Source organism: Salvelinus sp. IW2-2015, unplaced genomic scaffold, assembly GCF_002910315.2.
Source record: "Salvelinus sp. IW2-2015 unplaced genomic scaffold, ASM291031v2 Un_scaffold1595, whole genome shotgun sequence".
Taxonomy (NCBI): Eukaryota; Metazoa; Chordata; class Actinopteri; order Salmoniformes; family Salmonidae; genus Salvelinus; species Salvelinus sp. IW2-2015.
Window position 1 is genome coordinate 36,602 of NW_019943018.1, and position 20,808 is coordinate 57,409.

The 20,808-nt window shown below is 45.1% G+C and overlaps 1 pseudogene; it reads right to left on the reverse strand.

The window, feature by feature from the left end:
• The window catches only part of LOC112071361 (kinesin-like protein KIF13B), a 40,788-nt pseudogene extending 35,073 nt beyond the window's left edge, over positions 1–5,715 (reverse strand).
• Between the last annotated feature and the right edge of the window lie 15,093 nt (positions 5,716–20,808).

The following is a 20,808-nucleotide window of genomic DNA, read 5'->3' on the forward strand; positions in this document are numbered from 1 at the left end:
GGGCCTTAGCTAACAAACCCCCCAACTAACCAGGGCCATAGGCTAACAACCCCCCCAAACTAACCAGGGCCCATAGGCTAACAAACCCCCCAAACTAACCAGGGCCCATAGGCTAACAAACCCCCCAAACTAACCAGGGCCCATAGGCTAACAAACCCCCCAACTAACCAGGGCCCATAGGCTAACAAACCCCCCAACTAACCAGGGCCCATAGGCTAACAAACCCCCAAACTAACCAGGGCCCATAGGCTAACAAACCCCAAACTAACCAGGGCCCATAGGCTAACAAACCCAAAACTAACCAGGGCCCATAGGCTAACAAACCCCCAAAACTAACCAGGGCCCATAAGGCTAACAAACCCCCCAAACTAACCAGGGCCCATAGGCTAACAAACCCCCAAACTAACCAGGGCCCATAGGCTAACAAACCCCCCAACTAACCAGGGCCCATAGGCTAACAAACCCCCCAACTAACCATGACAGGTATTTGTTCTGGAGGTGAATACCTGCTGAAACAGGTCACCACCTCACCTGGGAGGTAGACAATACCTCCTGTGAGCATCCGTCACATCTGCACACTCACTGACTGACTGACTGAACAGCATGAGTACAGAACAGACACACCCTTTGTAAAGAGAGATACAGGCCAGGCCAGAGCAAGGAGGAGGGTAGAGGAGTCGAAGGAGGGTTAGAGCCAAGTTACCAGACAGGGTGGACTCTTTCTCTAACTGAGTCTACATACAGTACACGGCAGACCAGGCAGCTGTAGCTTTTTAATGGAGCTGATGACATAGAAGGTATACACTGTAGGTAGTTTAGGCTGTTGGGACCAGAGAGGAGTCAATGGTTAACAGGGAAGTATGAGGTCGTTTTCCTTCTCTACACGGCAAGTCTATACCATATCCTTTGAGCATTGAACTGTTAAGGTCATTCTATGTACATTGTAGACTAGCCTACCCACACTGCATCTGTGATCTGTTGGCTAGAGGGCACGTGCCAAGACCAGAGGGCATCATTGCTATTTAAAACGCAACAGTTTGTGACAAAACCATCGGTTGAGTTGAAAATGCGATGGAAACACTTTATTATTATTTTATTTTTTTGTACAGCATTTTTTCACTTATCACGTCCAAATCACCTGAGAGTTATCTGCAATTTGTGAAACTCAAGTCTTATAGATTATTTGAACATGATGAACAACAAAAATGTTAAAAAGGTCACGAACAATCATTCCGATTCCCATGTGAGTGACTAAAATATCACCCAGAATATTTAAGGGGGATTGTTACATGCTTACTAAAGACCTAGCTAGCCAGTAACTAGCGAACACCAGACACAGATGAAAGTGGAAACATAAGTATATTTGCCAACTTTAATTATATTTGCTGACACCCTAAAGTAAAATTTTGGCACCAGTAGAGTAGCTATCTAGCTATACAAACCACCTCCTCCGCAAACACGTCTTCTCCGATGTTGGTTACAAGGCAGTACTTATTTAAATTAGGTAAGATAATATAATGTTAGCATTGGTGTATTAAAATTAGGTAAGGTGATATCACCCTATTCCCTTAGTCATCCCGTCTCCTGAATCCAAGTGTTTGACATGGGGGAAGGGACCAGTTACAAACTTGATCAATGTAGAAGTAACAGTAATTTTTCATACTTTGGTCATCACACTTTGATCTGGTTTTATCGAAATATCGTCCAATTTCATGAAAAACATGATTTTGACTGTTCATGACTTTTTAAAGAAAATAAAATCAGTCTCAAGACTTCAATGGGATTTGTGCCTCAAATGCTAAAACCTTGGCATGTGGAAACAGTGGTAGACAACTAAACCAAGGCATGGATTGCCGTCATACCATGTCAATAGACATAGAAAATAGGAAACCAACAGGCCATTTTGTAATTTGGGTGAACTAAGCATTTATGTGAAACCTTTTGTTTTATTACATCATAACACACGTGCTTCTACAGCTGCATTGCTTGCCGTTTGGGGTTTTAGGCTGGGTTTCTGTACAGCACTTTGAGACATCAGCTGATGTACGAAGGGCTTTATAATTACATTTGATTTATATCTGCAACAAATCAGTTTGGTGGAAACACACCATCGGTGGGAAAATGTGCATATTTTCTTTATGCAGATTTGTTTGAATATTCACATGAAAATTTGTCACCAATTGGATGGAAACCCGAGTTAACGACTTCAAAATAAACAAAGTTATTTTTTCCCTATAAAACTTCCTGCAGTTGAAGAACCTTCTGGGGATAAAAAGCTTTTTGTTACATTTCAACAAGCTAGTAATCCATGATAAGGGTTGACCTCGAGAGGAGACATGACCAGTCCAGCGCCCTAGAATCCCAACGCAGAACATGACATCTCAAGCCTCTGTAACGGATGTGAAATGGCTAGCTAGTTAGCGGTGGTGCGCGCTAATAGCCTTTCAATCGGTGACGTCACTCGCTCTGAGACCTTGAAGAAGTGGTTCCCCTTGCGCTGCAAGGGCCACGGCTTTTGTGGAGCGATGGGTAACGATGCTTCGTGGGTGTCAGTTGTTGATGTGTGCAGAGGGTCCCTGGTTCGCGCCCGGGTCGTGGCGAGGGGACGGACTAAAGTTATACTGTTACATTGATGCTGTTGACCCGGATCACTGGTTGCTGCGGAAAAGGAGGAGGTCGAAAGGGGGGTGAGTGTAACGGATGTGAAATGGCTAGCTAGTTAGCGTTGGTGCGGACGAAAAGTTAAACTGTTACACCTCTGTTCCAATATACACTAATCACACCACTTACAATGAAGCCTTGTACAGTGGATGTCGATTTTGGCAGCCAACCACACTTCTCAGATTCAGAGGGGGTTGGGTTAAAAGCCAAAGACACATTTCAGTTGAAGGCATTCAATTGTACAACTGACGAGTTGTCCCCCTTTCCCTTCCCAGTCCCTTGAAAAAGTATCTGCCCCCTTTCTGATTCTCTATTTTTGATACTGCTATCAGCACTTCAACCAAAACCACATTTTTTATACTTATTTTCTTATTTGTTCACTCAGGTTCCCTTAATCTATCTAATATTAATTAGATTGAGGGAACAAATAATAAAATAAGTATAAAAAAAATGTCTGTTAACAAAGTTATGAAACACCCAATTCCCCTTTGTAACACCTTTAGCTGCAATGACTGCAAGCAAACGCTTCCTGTAGTTGTTGATCCGTCTCTCACATGGGTCCCATTATGTCTGGCGAAAAACACACTGCATTCTACAGTAAGAACCTCACACCAACGGTCAAGCATGGTGGTGGTAGTGTGATTGTTTGGGGATTGCTTTGCTGTCGCGGCAGGACTTGAAACGAGCAGTTCATGCTTGAAAACCCACACATGTCACTGAGTTACAGCAGTTCTGCATGGAAGAGTGGGCCAGAATTCCTCCACAGTGATGTGAGAGACTGATCAACAACTACAGGAAGTGTTTGGTTGGAGTCATAGCAGCTAAAGGTGGTACAACCAGTTATTGAGTGTAACGGGGCAATTACTTTTTCACACTGGGGCATTGGGTGTTGGATAACTTTGTTCATGAAATAAGTATGTAATTGTCGTGTTATTTGTTCACTCAGGTTCCCTTTATCTAATATTAAGTTTTGGTTGAAGATGTGAAAACATTCTGTTTTAAAAAATATGCAAAAGTAGAGAAAAGGGGCAAATACTTATTCACTGCATCTGGCATTTATTCTAAGTCGTAAACTAGTGTAGGCAAGACATTAGAACGTAACCATAGGGATATCTAATAGCTGCCAAAAAATGAGCCGTTGCTTGTCGCTGTCCTCATACCTTGAGCTGACCGCAGCATTCCTGGAGCTCCCGCTGAAAAGGTTTGTGTGTGTGTGTGTGTGTGTTTGTTCCTACCTGGGGTCTCCCTTGCTCAGGTTCTGACTAGCTGGATTCAACACGGTCTGGTTCCCGTTCATCTCCACCACACATTTAGTCTTCAGATCCTTTTCTGGTGGGCAACACACAAGACGTGCAGTATACAACAACAGTAAACAAGACCCGTTGTGATGGGTCCAGGAATAGCTGATGATTCACAGGATGCTTCAACATAGCCACACCGACATGTCCTAATGTTTACATAATGAATAGAGGAGGAGTTTTTTTTTTATTCTAATAATGAAGCGCCATGCTATTTCAGTCCATGTCAAGCAAGCACTGGTCACAGGGTTTGTGTTATGAACTCACCTCTTCTGTTCATTGGTCGGAGGCGAACAGCGACCTTTACATTGGAGTTACTCAAGTTGTCGACCATGGCGGCAGGTTCTCTGTTGCTGGAATGAATCAGATTCATTAATAACACATAACATTACTGTACACGTATGAATCGTGCCACATCCCTCTCGATATACATTCTAGTATCTACCTATTAGTTTCATCTTGACAAAATGTACAAACGTCGAATGGTTGAGCTCTAAAAAGCACAGGTTATTTAATCATACGAAGATATAGAAAGTCCACTATAACTAACCCTACAGACAAACACACTACTGTACGTTTTGTATTCAATCCAGTGCGTCCCAAGAAGGAATGAAGGCTGTCCGAAAAGCCAACTCTCGCAACAACAACAACAACAAAAATAGTTAAAACTAAAAAGAGTTTAGCTGACAGAGAAAGCTGTCAACTCACCGTGAGAATAATTCTTATTTCTCCCTTCCTCGAACTTCCCAAATTCAGGCAGAGTTCTCTTCCAGAAGTGCACCTTCCGTGGCTAGCTTGCGTGTTAGCTTGGTAAAAACAAACATGCATATGGTGACATTGGCGGACAAAACAATTTGCCAGCAACAAATATAAACAGTTTAGATGGCAAGTTGTCTGGAGTACTTGCTATTATTAAACATTCTCAATAAACACAAATTACACTCATAGTGTTGCAAACTCACCGGGAACGACGACAGCGCATTGCGAGAATGAATAGTTTTTCACCTGTTGCACTTCCTGATATCGCCCGTAGAGATCACTGAAGTCATCCTAAACTGTCCTGAAACCTTAACCGGATTTAGTGGGGATACAAATTGCCCCACTCTTGTAGATCTGCGCAAAGAACTGATCGTCACGAATAAATTGTTCCGAGAGTTCCCTGATTTATTGTAGATCATTTTTATCTTAACGTTTTTGCAGAAATTATACTGTCTATTTATAGTAAACGTTGGGGGAAAAGATTAGAATTATTGATGTCGGAAGCATTTTTCAAAAGCTATTTTCCTTAGAGACAGCGTCCAACGTTTTACATTATTTTCTTATGGACAGGGAATTTATGGGAATAAAAAAAATAAGCGCTGTGTTGTTATTTTACGACAGTTTCCAGCAGCGGACGGCATGACTCGTGCAAGCGTGATTGCGTGTTGTTTACAAAATTGACAGTTCTCTCCCTTCTCTAAGTTATTGTCGGCTTTATAACGCGTTTCATATTGTGAATTGAGAGTGTTAACGTAACCGAAGATATGGGGAAGCCAAAGAAAAAGAGTAAGCGTGTGGAACTATCCTCTACATTTCAGAAATGCTTCTCTCTGCTTTTGGTTTGCTAAATTAGCCATGCTGCTAACTTACAATTCAACTAACTAGCAAAGACAAACTGCATATCTATGTAATCAACCAACCCTGTCTCCATTTTTGTAGACTAATAAAAAGTGAGAATACTAGGTATGGGTTGAGTATGTAAAAGAGCTAGCTATTTATCTATGTTGTTGCTATGTGACGGTAGCTAGCTAATGTTAACGACCTACTTTGACAGCTGATCGGAGCGGAGCTGATGACGATGTGCAGCTGGTCGAAGCGCATGAAGAAGGAAAAGACGTCAACCTCAACAAGTAAGAACCTCAACCTAACCAAACGTTAGCTACCTAACCTTAATCAACTGCTTTCCGTCAACTGCTTTTTGGTAATTGGTTACTATTCTTATCTACACAAAAGTATATGGACACACCTTCAAATGAGTTGATTCGTTGCTGACAAGGTGTATCAAATCGAGCACACAGACATGCAATCTCCATAGACAAACATTGACAGTAGAATGGCCTTACAGAAGAGCTCAGTGACTTTCAACGTGGCACCTTAATAGGATGCCACCTTTCCAATAAGTCAGTTCGTCAAATTTCTGGCCTGCTAGAGCTGCCCCGGTCAACTGTATGTGCTGTTATTGTGAAGTGGAAACGTTTAGGAGCAACAACGGCTCAGCCGCGAAGCGGTAGGCCATACTAGCTCACAGAACAGGAATGCTGTAGCACATAAAAATTGTCTGTCCTCTGTTGCTACACTCACTATCGTGTTCCAAACTGCCTCTGGAAGAAATGTCAGCAGAATAACTGTTTGTCGGGAGCTTCATGAAATGGGGTTTCCATGGCTGAGCAGCTACACACAAGCCTAAGACCACCATGCGCAATGCCAAGCGTTGGCTGGAGTGGTGTAAAGCTCACCTCCATTGGACTCTGGAGCAGTGGAAACACGTTCTCTGGAGTGATGAACCACACTTCACCATCTGGCAGTCCGACGGACGATTGTGGGTTTGGTGGATGCCAGGAAAACGTTACCTGCCCCAGTGCATAGTGCCAACTGTAAAGTTTAGCGGAGGAGGAATAATGGTCTGGGGATGTTTTTCATGGTTCGGGCCCCTTAGTTCCAATGAAGGGAAATCTTAATGCTACAGCATACAATGACATTCTAGACAATTCTGTGCTTCCAACTTTGTGGCAAGAGTTTGGAGAAGGCCCTTTACTGTTTCAGCATGACAATGCCCCCATGCACAAAGCGAGGTCCATATAGAAATGGTTTGTTGAAATCGGTGTGGAAGAACTTGACTGGTCTGCACAGATCCCTGACCTCAACCACAAACACCTTTGCTGGAGCAAATCCCTGCACCAATGTTCCAACGTCTAGTGGAAAGCCTTCCCAGAAGAGTGGAAGCTGTTATAGCAGCAAAGGGGGGGACCAACTCCATATTAATGTCCATGATTTTGGAATGAGATGGTCGACAAGCAGGTGTCCACATACTTCTATTCATGTAGTGTATCTAAAAGCTCCCAGTCCACCACCTCGCCCTGGGGGAGGTGTCTTGTGACCCACCAAGTAAACAAAGCCTTATGTCATGCCAGAAACCTGTCTTATGCTCAAACGGACTTGGCTGCAACCTTGTGATGTTCCAGGTGTATTCACCAATAACCAAACAGACAGGACGAAACAGGGAGGGACCTACCACAATTTGTCCTATAGAAACTCAAATTTTCGTATCCGATTTTTAAAAACGCTTTGCTACGGTTTGCTAAGTTGTGCGCTAATGAATACAGCCCTGAATGGACTTACACTTCCTCTTTTTAAAACTCTTCTTTACACTTCATTATCAGGGTGAAGACCAAGTGCTCCGCTTAGTGTGGTCTGTCAGCCCAGGCTAGTCGACATCATAGCTGCTGTTCCACCCCACTACCGCCGTGCCCTGGTGCCCAAACTCAAGGCCAAGCCTATCCGCACTGCCAGCGGGGTACGTGTGTGTGTGTGTGTGTGTGTGTGTGTGTGGTGTGTGTGTGTGTGTGTGTGTGTGTGTGTGTGTGTGTGTGTGTGTGTGTGTGTGTGTGTGTGTGTGGTGTGTGTACTTAAAATAGACAAGCATTTAACAATTGAAATTTAAGTTGAAGACAACACAGGAACGTGTGTACTTGTATCTCTTTGTCCAGATTTGCTGTGTGATGTGTGAAACGCCATCGCTGTCCTCACATCAGTTTCACAGGAAACATCTCTGTGTGTGTACATTCATGATGTAGCTTCAGTGAGACCAGAACAACTCTGGCCACAGTGTCCTATTGATTATACCAGCTCCCTATGGGCTATCAGGCATCGTATTGAGTCTTCTATAATTTTTTCCCCTGTCAGTCGACATCTATGAGAGCCATCAGAGCACCTTTGATCCCTACCTGCAGACCAGACATCGGGTGAACAGGTCAGTGACACATTCCTGCACACACTTCTAGTTAAGGCACATTTTTTTGGGCTCCCATTATGGCTTACGCTACAGAAGTGCTTGCCGCTGTAATAGAATAATAATGGATTGCATTTACATAGCACTTTTTCCAAGTCTCTCCTGCTCTCTCTCCTGTCTGTCTGTCTCTCCTGTCTGTCTGTCTCTTGTCTGTCTGTCTTGTATATCCTGTCTGTCTGTCTGTCTCTCTCCTGTCTGTTGTCTGTCTCTCCTGTCGTCTCCTGTCTGTCTGTCTGTCTGTCCGTCCAGTTGAAGCAGCTGGGCCACAGTGTGGACAAGGTGGAGTTTATAGTGAGGGAGGTACCTTCATGGTCCTGGCTGAGGAGTACAGAGACGACTTCATCAGGAACTCCACGATGCCTGTTCAGGACACACCTCTAACAACGTTAGCTGAGGCCGTCAGGTAATACTCCCCCCTCCCTCCCCAACCACTGTCAGAAACACCCTCAACAACGTAGCTGAGGCCGTCAGGTAATACTGGCCCCCCCCCCCCCCCCCCACCCCCCCCCCCCCCCCCCCCCCCCCCCCAACCACTGTCAGAACACACCTCTAACAACGTAGCTGAGGCCGTCAGGTAATACTGCCCCCCCCCCCCCCCCCCCCCCCCAACCACTGTCAGAACCACCTCTAACAACGTAGCTGAGGCCGTCAGGTAATACTGCCCCCCCCCCCAACCACTGTCAGGACACACCTCTAACAACGTAGCTGAGGCCGTCAGGTAATACTGCCCCCCCCCCCCCCCCCCAACCACTGTCAGGACACACCTCTAACAAGTAGCTGAGGCCGTCAGGTAATACTGCCCCCCCCCCCCCAGAACCCCTGTCAGAACACACCTCTAATAACGTAGCTGAGGCCGTCAGGTAATACTGCCCCCCCATCCCCAAACCTGTCGGGACACACCTCTAACAACGTAGGTGAGGCCGTCAGGTAATACTGCCCCCCCCCCCCCCCAGAACCCCTGTCAGAACACACCTCTAACAACGTAGCTGAGGCCGTCAGTAATACTCCCCCCACCCCGAAACCCTGTCGGGACACGCCTCTAACAACGTAAGGTGAGGCCGTCAGGTAATACTGCCCCCAAACCCCTGTCGGGACACGCCTCGTAACCCTGTCGGACACACCTCGAACCCTTAACAAGCTAGCAGAGGCTGTCGGGTAATACTGCCCCCCGAACCCCTGTCGGGACACGCCTCGTAAACCCTGTCGGACACCGCTCGTAACCCCTGTCGGGACACACCTCAACCCTAACAAGCTAGCAGAGGCTGTCGGGTAATACCCCCCCGAACCCCTGTCGGACACGCCTCTAACAACGTAGGTAGGCCGTCAGGTCAATACTGCCCCCCAAACCCCTGTCGGACACGCCTCGTAACCCCATGTCGGGCACACACCTCGAACCCTTAACAAGCTAGCAGAGTGTCCGGGTAATAACTGCCCCCCCGAACCCCTGTCGGGACACGCCTCGTAAACCCTGTCGGGACACGCCTCGTAACCCCTGTCGGGACACACCTCGAACCCCTAACAAGCGAGCAGAGGCTGTCAGGTACTACTAAAGTAGACCCTATGATGTATATTATTTGGAAGGACTCTGCTCCCTCTGGTCTCTGTGAGATAGTGACTGTCTGGAGTGTAATGGTGAGTTGGTTCCACTAGATGGTGCTGATCTCTAGTTTGAAATGGAGCTCGTGCTGCGTCCGCCTCACCGCCATGTCTATTTCTATTGGCACAAGCAGTTCATGACTAACTGTTCACACCCCTGTTGTTGGTGGAGAGAATTTTGCAAGTTTAAAGCTTATTTCCTGCAGTTCTACACATTTTGTCATGAGGTGCAAAGAATATGTTGCAGTTTTAAAGCTAGTTATCTTGCAATTGTACACATTTTGCTACGTCTAGTGTGTATTCATCTGATATGAGTGACTAAACAAATTACAATAATATCTATGGGCTTAAAAACCTAAAATTTAAAATAAAAAAATGAACGTTAGCTGACATGGGCTAATTGATCTGGACTTTTATAATTAGTTATAATTAGCTCTCTAAGATCTGTAATGACTGACATGATAAGAGGAACTGATGATTTAATACCTAATGCATTCTACTATTACAACTTTCAACAGTAAATTTAAAGTCGGACACAGTTCCTTTTTTTTTTCTATTTTTTTTTTTACAAACATTTTAAATAGTTTTTTTAATGTATTTTGTCTGTTGTAGAACATATTTATCTATTTTTCAGCCAAAATACTTATACCTTATTCACCGATCAGACAAATGAAGAAGTGTACATTTGGATCTGATATTTGTTTTAGTTATGAAGAGGGATTATAAAGTTCACCCTAGTGTCCCCTGTGGCTTGGTGTGTCTTTGGGAGTTACAACATGACTCAATGCTTTGGCCCTTACATTTACATTTAAGTCATTTAGCAGACGCTCTTATCCAGAGCGACTTACAAATTGGATGCATTCTCAACCTTATATATCCAGTGGAAAACCACCTAACAATAGTGCACTAATCTTTTACCTACTGCCTGGGGGGGGGGGGGTTTAGAAGGATACTTTATCCTATCCTAGGTATTCCTTAAAGAGGTGGGGTTTCAGGTGTCTCCGGAAGGTGGTGATTGACTCCGCTGACCTGGCGTCGTGAGGGAGTTTGTTCAGGAGGGAGAAGTTTTGTGTGACTCCTGGGAGATCAATAGAAGATTGAGGGATGTGATAGAGGAATGGAGGTCTGGACCCTGAGGGCTTGTTTGTTCGTCGGTATTTATTCCTTAGTAGCTGATAAGGTGTGTGTGTGTGCCCGCGCTCCTGTATTGCTCATCCAGCAGTGTTATCAGCACGTTCGTTAAGACGATTACTCTAATTGTTGTGGCTGCTTATCAGGCTGAGACGTGGGAGGCTCTTCTCTGCTGTCTGCACCTGCATGTGTCTGCACCTGTCTGCATGTGTCTGCATGTGTCTGCACCTGTCTGCACCTGTCTGCCTGTGTCTGCCTGTGTCTGCCTGTGTCTGCATGTGTCTGCACCTGTCTGCACCTGTCTGCCTGTGTCTGCATGTGTCTGCACCTGTCTGCTTGTGTCTGCACCTGTCTGCCTGTGTAAGCAGGTGTCTGCACCTGTCTGCCTGTGTAAGCAGGTGTGCTCACTGGCTTGTGTCAGTAATAAAGCAGTCATGTTTCTCCGAGTCCCACTCTGCCTCCGTTCGTTTGATGAGAAAAGCTTCAGTATTTAACCTGCAAATAGCCATTCAGATAATATAATTTTTATTGACTACTGTCAGCCAATCGGATGTGTTCTCTGGAGCATTAACTCCTGTGATTGTCTTAAGTCGGTCATCAGATTGTTAGACTGGACATTGTGTTGCCAGTAATAGGTTGGAGGAATATGAGATGACTGGTCTAGATGACGACTGTGGTCATCAAACCTGATGACGGATCTAGATTGTTTATCCTTGTCAAACCTGTCCAAGTGGAGAAAATGTCAGCCAGACTGAAGAGGCAGATGTCTAATCTCAATACATCCTGAATCTGTTCTCATTGGTCCTACAGTTTCAATACATCCTGAATCTGCTCTCATTGGTCCTTCAGTTTCAAAATACATCCTGAATCTGCTCTCCTTGTCCTACATTTTCAAATACAGTCCTGATCTGCTCTCATTGGTCCTTCAGTTTCAATACATCCTGGATCTTGTCTCCTTGGTCCTTCAGTTTCAATACATCCTGAATCTGCTCTCATTGGTCCTTCAGTTTCAATAACATCCTGATCTGCTCTCTTGTCCTTCATTCAATACATCCTGAATCTGTTCTCCTTGGTCCTACAGTTTCAATACATCTGATCTCTCTCATTGGTCCTTCAGTTTCAATACATCCTGATCTGCTCTCATTGTCCTACAGTTTCAATACATCCTGGATCTGTTCTCCTTGGTCCTACAGTTTCAACGGGGCAAGTTACACGAGAAAATGTAACTTTGTTGTGACATTTTCTGACGTGATTTTATTATGTCCCACATTTTCCTCCAGTGAATTGATGGCAGTGGGTTGTCCAGGTACTTGCTCATTGAGATCGAAGTTGCCTCTAATGTAATCGCAGATCTACAGTTGAAGTCGGAAGTTTACATACACATTAGCCAAATACATTTAAACTCAGTTTTCACAATTCCTGACATTTAATCAGAGTAAAAATCCCCTGTTTTAAGTCAATTAGGATCACCAGTTTATTTTAAGAATGTGAAATGTAGAATAATAGTAGAGAATTATTTATTTCAGCTTTTATTTATTCATCACATTCCCAGTGGGTCAGAATTTACATACACTCAATAGTATTTGTAGCATTACCTTTTAAATTGTTTAACTTCGGTCAAACGTTTCGGGTAGCCTTCCACAATCTTCCCACAATAAGTTGGGTGAATTTTGGCCCATTCCTCCTGACAGACTGGTGTAACTGAGTCAGTTTTGTAGGTCTCCTTGCTCGCACACGCTTTTTCAGTTCTGCCCACACATTCTATTAGGATTGAGGTCAGGGCTTTGTGATGGACACTCCAATACCTTGACTTTGTTTCATTAACCATTTTGCCACAACTTTGGAAGTATGCTTGGGTCATTGTCCATTTGGAAGACCCATTTGTGACCAAGCTTTAACTTCCTGACTGATGTCTTGAGATGTTGCTTCAATATACCACATAATTTTCCTCCCTCATAATGCCATCTATTTTGTGAAGTGCACCAGTCCCTCCTGCAGCAAAGCACCTCCACAACATGATGCTGCAAGCCCCGTGCTTCACGGTTGGGATGGTGTTTTTCGGCTTGCAAGCATTCCCCTTTTTCCTCAAACATAACGATGGCGAAACCAGAGGACATTTCTCCAAAAAGTACGATCTTTGTCCCCATGTGCAGTTGCAACCCGTATTCTGGCTTTTTTATGGCGGTTTGGAACAGTGGCTTCTCCTGTCTGAGCGGCCTTTCAGTTATGTCGATATAGGACTTGTTTTACTGTGGATATAGATACTTTTGTACCGGTTTCCTCCAGCATCTTCACAAGGTCCTTTGCTGTTGTTCTGGGATTGATTTGCACTTTCCGCACCAAAGTACGTTCATCTCTAGGAGACAGAACGAGTCTCCTTCCTGAGCGTATGACGGCTGCGTGGTCCCATGGTGTTATACTTGCGTACATTGTTTGTACAGATGAATGTGGTACCTTCAGGCATTTGGAAATTGCTCCCAAGGATGAACCAGACTTGTGGAGGTCTACAAATTTTTTTCTGAGGTCTTGGCTGATTTCTTTTGATTTCCCATGATGTCAAGCAAAGAGGCACTGAGTTTGAAAGTAGGCCTCGAAATACACCACAGGTACACCTCCAATTGACTCAAATGATGCAATTTGCCTATCAGAAGCTTCTAAAGCCATGACATCATTATCTGGAATTTCTAAGCTGTTTAAAGGCACAGTCAACTTAGTGTATGTAAACTTCAGACCCACTGGAATTGTGATACAGTGAAATAATCTGCTGTAAACAATTGTTGGAAAATTACTTGTCATGCACAATGTAGATGTCCTATCCAACTTGCCAAAACTATAGTTTGTTAACAAGAAAGTTGTTGATGGTTGAAAAATGAGTTTTAATGACTCCAACCTAAGGTATGTAAACTTCCGACTTCAACTGTATAATCCCATTTTAAGATTCCTTTATTGTACACAAGGTCAAACAGGAAGTTTGGTTCTGCTTTGTCCCAACCCCTCTGAAATGCATGTATATATAATATATATAAAATTTTTTTTTTTTTTTTTTTTTATCTTTATCTAACTAGGCAAGTCAGTTAAGAACATTCTATTTAAAATTACGGCCTAGGAACAGTCAGTTAACTGCCTTGTTCAGGGGGCAGAACGACAGATTTTTACCTTGTCAGCTCGGGGATTCGATCAAGCAACCTTTCGGTTACTAGCCCAACGCTCTAACCACTAGGCTACCTGCCGTCCCCATACATACACAGAGGTTGGTGTAGGAGGCTAGACGCGTTACCCATTCCCTCAATCTGATCCCGTTCAGTCGTACTATAGAACTGGATTCTATTTGTATCAGCAAGACTGACCTCTCCTCCTTCTTCTATCCTCGTTTTAGGTACTCAGAACGCAGTAACACAGTGTGTGGGCAGTAACACAGTGTGTGGGCAGTAACACAGTGTGTGGGCAGTAACAGTGTGTTGGCATCACCATCGAGACGCGTCCTGACTACTGTCTGAAGAGACACCTCAGTGACATGCTGGGGTACGGCTGTACCCGGCTGGAGATGGGGGTTCAGAGCGTCTACGAGGACGTAGCATGGGACACCAACAGGTCAGAGGGCAGAGGTTAAGGGTCAGGAGGGGGTTTTGAATGGAGTCGTCATAGCGACTGCTAGTGATATGTCTTTAGTCTAACTCTAAACATTAATCACCATCATCCCAGACACCCTCAACCCACTCTAATTCACATACTGCCCCAACAGATCCACAGATGATGCCATCTCTATTGCACTCCACACTGCCCTTTCCCACCTGGACAAAAGGAACACCTATGTGAGAATGCTGTTCATTGACTACAGCTCAGCGTTCAACACCATAGTGCCCTCAAAGCTCATCACTAAGCTAAGGACCCTGGGACTAAACACCGCCCTTTGCAACTGGATCCTGGACTTCTTGACGGGCTGCCCCCAGGTGGTGAGGGTAGGCAACAACTCATCCGCCAAGGTGACCCTCAACATGGAGGGCCCCTCAGGGGTATTTGCTTAGTCCCCTCCTGTACTCCCTCTTCACCTATGACTACGTGGCCAAGCACGACTTCAACACCGTCATTAAGTTTGCTGACGACACATCAGTGGTAGGCCTGATTACCGACAATGACGAGACAGCCTATAGGGAGGAGGTCAGAGAACTGGCAGTGTGTTTCCAGGACAACGACCTCTTCCTCAACGACAGTAAGACCAAGTAGCAGATCGTGGACTACAGGAAACGGAGGGCCGAGCACGCCCCCAACCACATAGACATGGCTGTAGTGGAGCGTGTTGAGAGCTTCAAGTTCCTCTGTGCCGAGCTCCCTGTCATCCAGGACCTCTATACCAGGCGGTGTCAGAGCAAGACCCTAAAAATGGTCAAAGACTCCAGCCACCGAAGTCATGGACTGTTCTCTCTGCTACTGCACGGCAAGCGGTACCGACGCACCAAGTTTGTCACCAACAGGATTGGCACTGAACGGCTTCTACCCCCAAGCCATAAGACTGCTAAATAGTTAGTCCGGGTAGCTATTTGCTATTTAACTATCTGCATTGACCCTTTTTGCTCATCACATACGCTGCTGTTATTGTTTATTATCTATCCTGTTGCCTAGTTACCCCTACCTATATGTACATATCTACCTCGTACCTACTTCTGCGAGCAGGCCTTTCTAATCGACCTGGCCGGGGTATCCGGAATGACCTTGACCTCATCCCGTCAGTAGAGGATGCCTGGTTATTCTTTAAAAGTGCCTTCCTCACCATCTTAAATAAGCATGCCCCATTCAATAAAATAAAAAAACTAGGAATAGATAGTCCTTGGTTCACTCCAGACCTGTCTGCCCTTGACCAGCACAAAAACATCCTGTGGCGTTCTGCATTAGCATCGAACAGCCCCCGTGATATGCGGGGAACTTTCAGGGAAGTTAGGAACAAATATGCACAGGCAGTTAGGAAAGCAAAGGCTAGCTTTTTCAAACAGAAATTTGCATCCTGTAGTACAAACTCCAAAAAGTTCTGGGACACTGTAAAGTCCATGGAGAATAAGAGCACCTCCTCCCAGCTGCCCACTGCTCTGAGGCTAGGAAACACTGTTACCACCAATAAATCCACTATAATTGAGAATTTCAATAAGCATTTCTCTACGGCTGGCCATGCTTTCCACCTGGCTACCCCTACCCCGGTCAACTGCCCGGCACCCTCCACAGCAATCCGCCAAAGCCCCCACCATTTCTCCTTCACCKAAATCCAGATKGCTGATGTTCTGAAAGAGCTGCAAAATCTGGACCCCTACAAATCAGCCGGGCTAGACAATCTGGACCCTCTCTTTCTAAAATTATCTGCCGAAATTGTTGCAACCCCTTTTACTAGCCTGTTCAACCTCTCTTTCGTATCTTCTGAGATTCCCAAAGATTGGAAAGCTGCCGCGGTCATCCCCCTCTTCAAAGGGGGAGACACTCTAGAACCAAACTGCTACAGACCTATATCTATCCTCCCCTGCCTTTCTAAGGTCTTTGAAAAGCCAAGTTAACAAACAGATTACCGACCATTTCGAATCCCACCGTACCTTCGCCGCTATGCAATCTGGTTTCAGAGCTGTTCATGGGTGCACCTCAGCCACGCTCAAGGTCCTAAACGATATCGTAACCGCCATCGATGAGACATTACTGTGCAGCTGTATTTTTTGACCTGGCCAAGGCTTTTGACTCTGTCGATCACCACATTCTTATTGGCAGACTCGACAGCCTTGGTTTCTCAAATGATTGCCTCGCCTGGTTCACCAACTACTTCTCTGATGGAGTTCAATGTGTCAAATCGGAGGGCCTGTTGTCCGGACCTCTGGCAGTCTCTATGGGGGTGCCACAGGGTTCAATCCTCGGACCGACTCTTTTCTCTGTATATATCAATGATGTCGCTCTTGCTGCTGGTGATTCTCTGATCCACCTCTACGCAGACGACACCATTCTGTATACGTCTGGCCCCTCTTTGTACACTGTGTTAACAAACCTCCAGACGAGCTTCAATGCCATACAACTCTCCTTCCGTGGCCTCCAACTGCTTTTAAATATAAGTAAAACAAAATGCATGCTCTTCAACCGATCACACACCTGCCCGCCCGTCCAGCATCACTACTCTGGACGGTTCTGACTTAGAATACGTGGACAACTACAAATACCTAGGTGTCTGGTTAGACTGTAAACTCTCTTTCCAGACTCACATCAAACATCTCCAATCCAAAATTAAATCTAGAATCGGCCTCCTATATTGCAACAAAGCCTCCTTCACTCATGTTGCCAAACATACCCTCGTAAAACTGACCATCCTACTGATCCTCGACTTCGGCGATGTCATCTATAAAATAGCCTCCAACACTCTACTCAACAAACTGGATGCAGTCTATCCCAGTGCCATCCGTTTTGTCACCAAAGCCCCATATACTACCCACCACTGCGACCTGTAAAGCCCCGCCTTATCTCAGCTCACTGGTCACCATAGCAGCACCCACTCGTAGCACGCGCTCCAGCAGGTATATCTCACTGGTCACCCCCAAAGCCAATTCCTCCTTTGGTCGTCTTTCCTTACAGTTCTCTGCTGCCAATGACTGGAACGAACTGCAAAAATCACTGAAGCTGGAGACTCATATCTCCCTCACTAGCTTTAAGCACCAGCTGTCAGAGCAGCTCACAGATCACTGCACCTGTACATAGCCCATCTGTAAACAGCCCATCCAACTACCTCATCCCCATACTGTATTTATATATTTATTTATCTTGCCCCTTTGCACCCCAGTATCTCTACTTGCACATTCATCTTCTGCACATAAATCACTCCAGTGTTTAATTGCTATATTGTAATTACTTCGCCACCATGGCCGATTTATTGCCTTAACTCCCTTATCTTACCTCATTTGCTCTCACTGTATATAGACTTTTTGTTTTATTTTTTCTACTGTATTATTGACTGTGTTTTGTTTATTCCATGTGTAACTCTGTGTTGTATGTGTCAAATTGCTATGCTTTATCTTGTCCAGGTCGCAGTTGTAAAGGAGAACTTGTTCTCAACTAGCCTACCTGGTTAAATAAAGGTGAAATAAAAAAGTACCCCTGGACATGGACTCAGTACTGGTACTCTGTGTATATAGACAAGTTAATACCTCATACCCCTGGACATGGACTCAGTACTGGTACTCTGTATATATAGACAAGTTATTATTAGTCATTGTGTGTTATTTTTCTCTTCTGTTTCTCTCTGTATTTTTGGGAAGGGCCTGTATTAAACATTTCACTGTTAGTCTACATCCTGTTGTTTGACCAAGCATGTGATGAATAAAATGTGTATTTGATCCAAGGGGCAGAGACTCAGAGTTGGAATGGAGTCATAGCTACTAATCATATGTTGTTTAGTCATGACTCGTATGTCACTAGTCATGTCAGTCGTCATAGCTACTGGTCCCGTGTGGCTCAGTTGGTAAAGCATGGCACTTTCAACGCAAGGGTTGTGGGTTCGATTCCCGCGGGGGACCAGTATGGGGGGGGGGGAAGTAGGAAAAACGTATGAACCCCCTACTTTAACTCACACTGGATAAGAGCGTCTGCTTAGTGACTAAAATGGATCATGTATATGTTAGTCTTAGCCACTGGTTATACAGTGCATTTGGAAAGTATTCAGACCCCTTTTTCCACATGTTGGATTAACTTGTTTTTTTTACCCTCATCAATCTACACACAATACCCCATCATCACGAAGCAAAAACAGGTTCAGAAACAACTGAAATATCACATTTCCGTAAGCATATTCAGACCCTTTACTCAGTACTTTGTTCAAACACCTTTTGGCAGCTGTAGTATCTTAAGATGCTTCTTAGATTGATGAGTTTATAATTGTAACTTAGAATTACATTCCTGGAGTGCGCCTGGTGTAAGATACCTGAGGCTTTCTCAAGCCTTCAGAGACTTGTCCCGAAGCCACTCCTAAGTTGTCTTAGCTCTGTGCTTAGGGTCGTTGTCATGTTGGAAGGTGAAACTTCACCCCAGTCTGAGAACCTGCTCCAGAGCACTCAGGACCTCATCAAGGATCTCTCTGTACTTTGCACCGTTTATCTTTCCCTCGATCCTGACCAGTCTCCCAGTCCCTGCTGCTGAAAAACATCCCCACAGCATGATGTTGCCACCACCATGATTCACCGTAGGGATGGTGCCAGGTTTCCTCCAGACGTGACGCTTGGCATTCAGGCCAAAGAGTTCAATCTTGGTTTCATCAGACCAAAGAATCTTGTTTTCTATGGTCTGAGAAGCTTTAGGTGCCTTTTGACCAACTCCAAGTGGGCTGTCATGTGCCTTTTAATGACAGGTGTGTGCCATTTCAAAATCATGTCCTATCAATTGAACTTACCACAGGTGGACTCCAATGAAGTTGTAGAAACATCTCAAGGATGATCAATGGAAACAGGATGCACCTGAGCTCAATTTCAAATCTCATAGCAAAGGGTCTGAATACTTACGTAAATAAGGTATTTCTGTTATTTTTTATGAATTTGCAAAAATGTGTGAACCTGCTGTCATTTTGACATTATGGGGTATTGTGTGATGAGCGGGGGGGGGGAAATGATTTAATCCATTTTAGAATAAGGCTGTAACGTAACAATGTGGAAAAAGGAAAGGGGTCTGAATATTTTCCGAATGCACTGTATGTCAGTGGTGTTTCTCATAGCCACTGGTTATTTGTCAGTSGTGTTTCTCATAGCCACTGGTTATTTGTCAGTWGTGTTTCTCATAGCCACTGGTTATTTGTCAGTYGTGTTTCTCATAGCCACTGGTTATTTGTCAGTAGTGTTTCTCATAGCCACTGGTTATTTGTCAGTAGTGTTACTCATAGCCACTGGTTATTTGTCAGCACAATGTTGTGTGTAATGTGTCTGTTAGAAGCTCACCATGTAATCTGTTTTGTGATCATCATAGTGATTGTGAGGGGGGTGTGTTACATGTTCACCATGTACATTTTTGTGTGTCCGTCCGTCCAGAGGTCACACGGTGAGGGCGTTGTGTGTCCGTCCGTCCAGAGGTCACACGGTGAGGGCGGTGTGTGTCCGTCCGTTCCAGAGGTCACACGGTGAGGGCGGTGTGTGTCCGTCCGTCCAGAGGTCACACGGTGAGGGCGGTGTGTGTCCGTCCGTCCAGAGGTCACACGGTGAGGGCGGTGTGTGAGTCCTTCCACTTCTCCAAAGACGCAGGTTTCAAGGTGGTGTCTCACATGATGCCTGACCTCCCTAACGTTGGTATGGAGAGAGACGTCCAGCAGTTCATAGTGAGTCTCTCTCTCTCACACACACACACACACACACACACACACACACAGCGGGATGTGGAGCAGTATCTACACCTGAGTGTATAAAACATTTAAGAACACCTGCTCTTTCCCGGACATAGACTGACCAGTTGAATCCAGGTGAAAGATATGATCCCTTATTGATGTCACTTGTTAAATCCACTTCAATCAGTGTAGATGAAGGGGAGGAGACAGGTTAAAGAAGGATTTGTAAGCCTTGAGACAATTTGAGACATGGATTGTGTATGTGTGACATTCAGAGGGTGAATGACAAAAGCTTTAGGTGCCTTTGAACAGCGTATGGTAGTAGGTGCCTTTGAATAGCGTATGGTAGTAGGTGCCTTTGAACGGGGTATGGTAGTAGGTGCCTTTGAACGGGGTATGGTAGTAGGTGCCTTTGAACAGCGTATGGTAGTAGGTGCCTTTGAACAGCGTATGGTAGTAGGTGCCAGGCCCACCGGTTTGTGTCAAAAACCCACCAGCGTTGCAGTTCTTTTCACGCTCAACAGTTTCCTGTGTGTATCAAGAATGGTCCACCACCCAAAGGATCCAGCCAACTTGACACAACTGTGGGAATGATTGGAGTCAACATGGGCCAGCATCCCTGTGGAACGCTTTCGACACCTTGTAGAGTCCATGCCCCGATGAATTGAGGCGTTTCTGAGGGCAAAAAGAGGAGGGTGGGGGTCCAACTCAATATTAGGACAGTGTTCCTAAATGTTTGAAATACTCAGTGTGTGTAT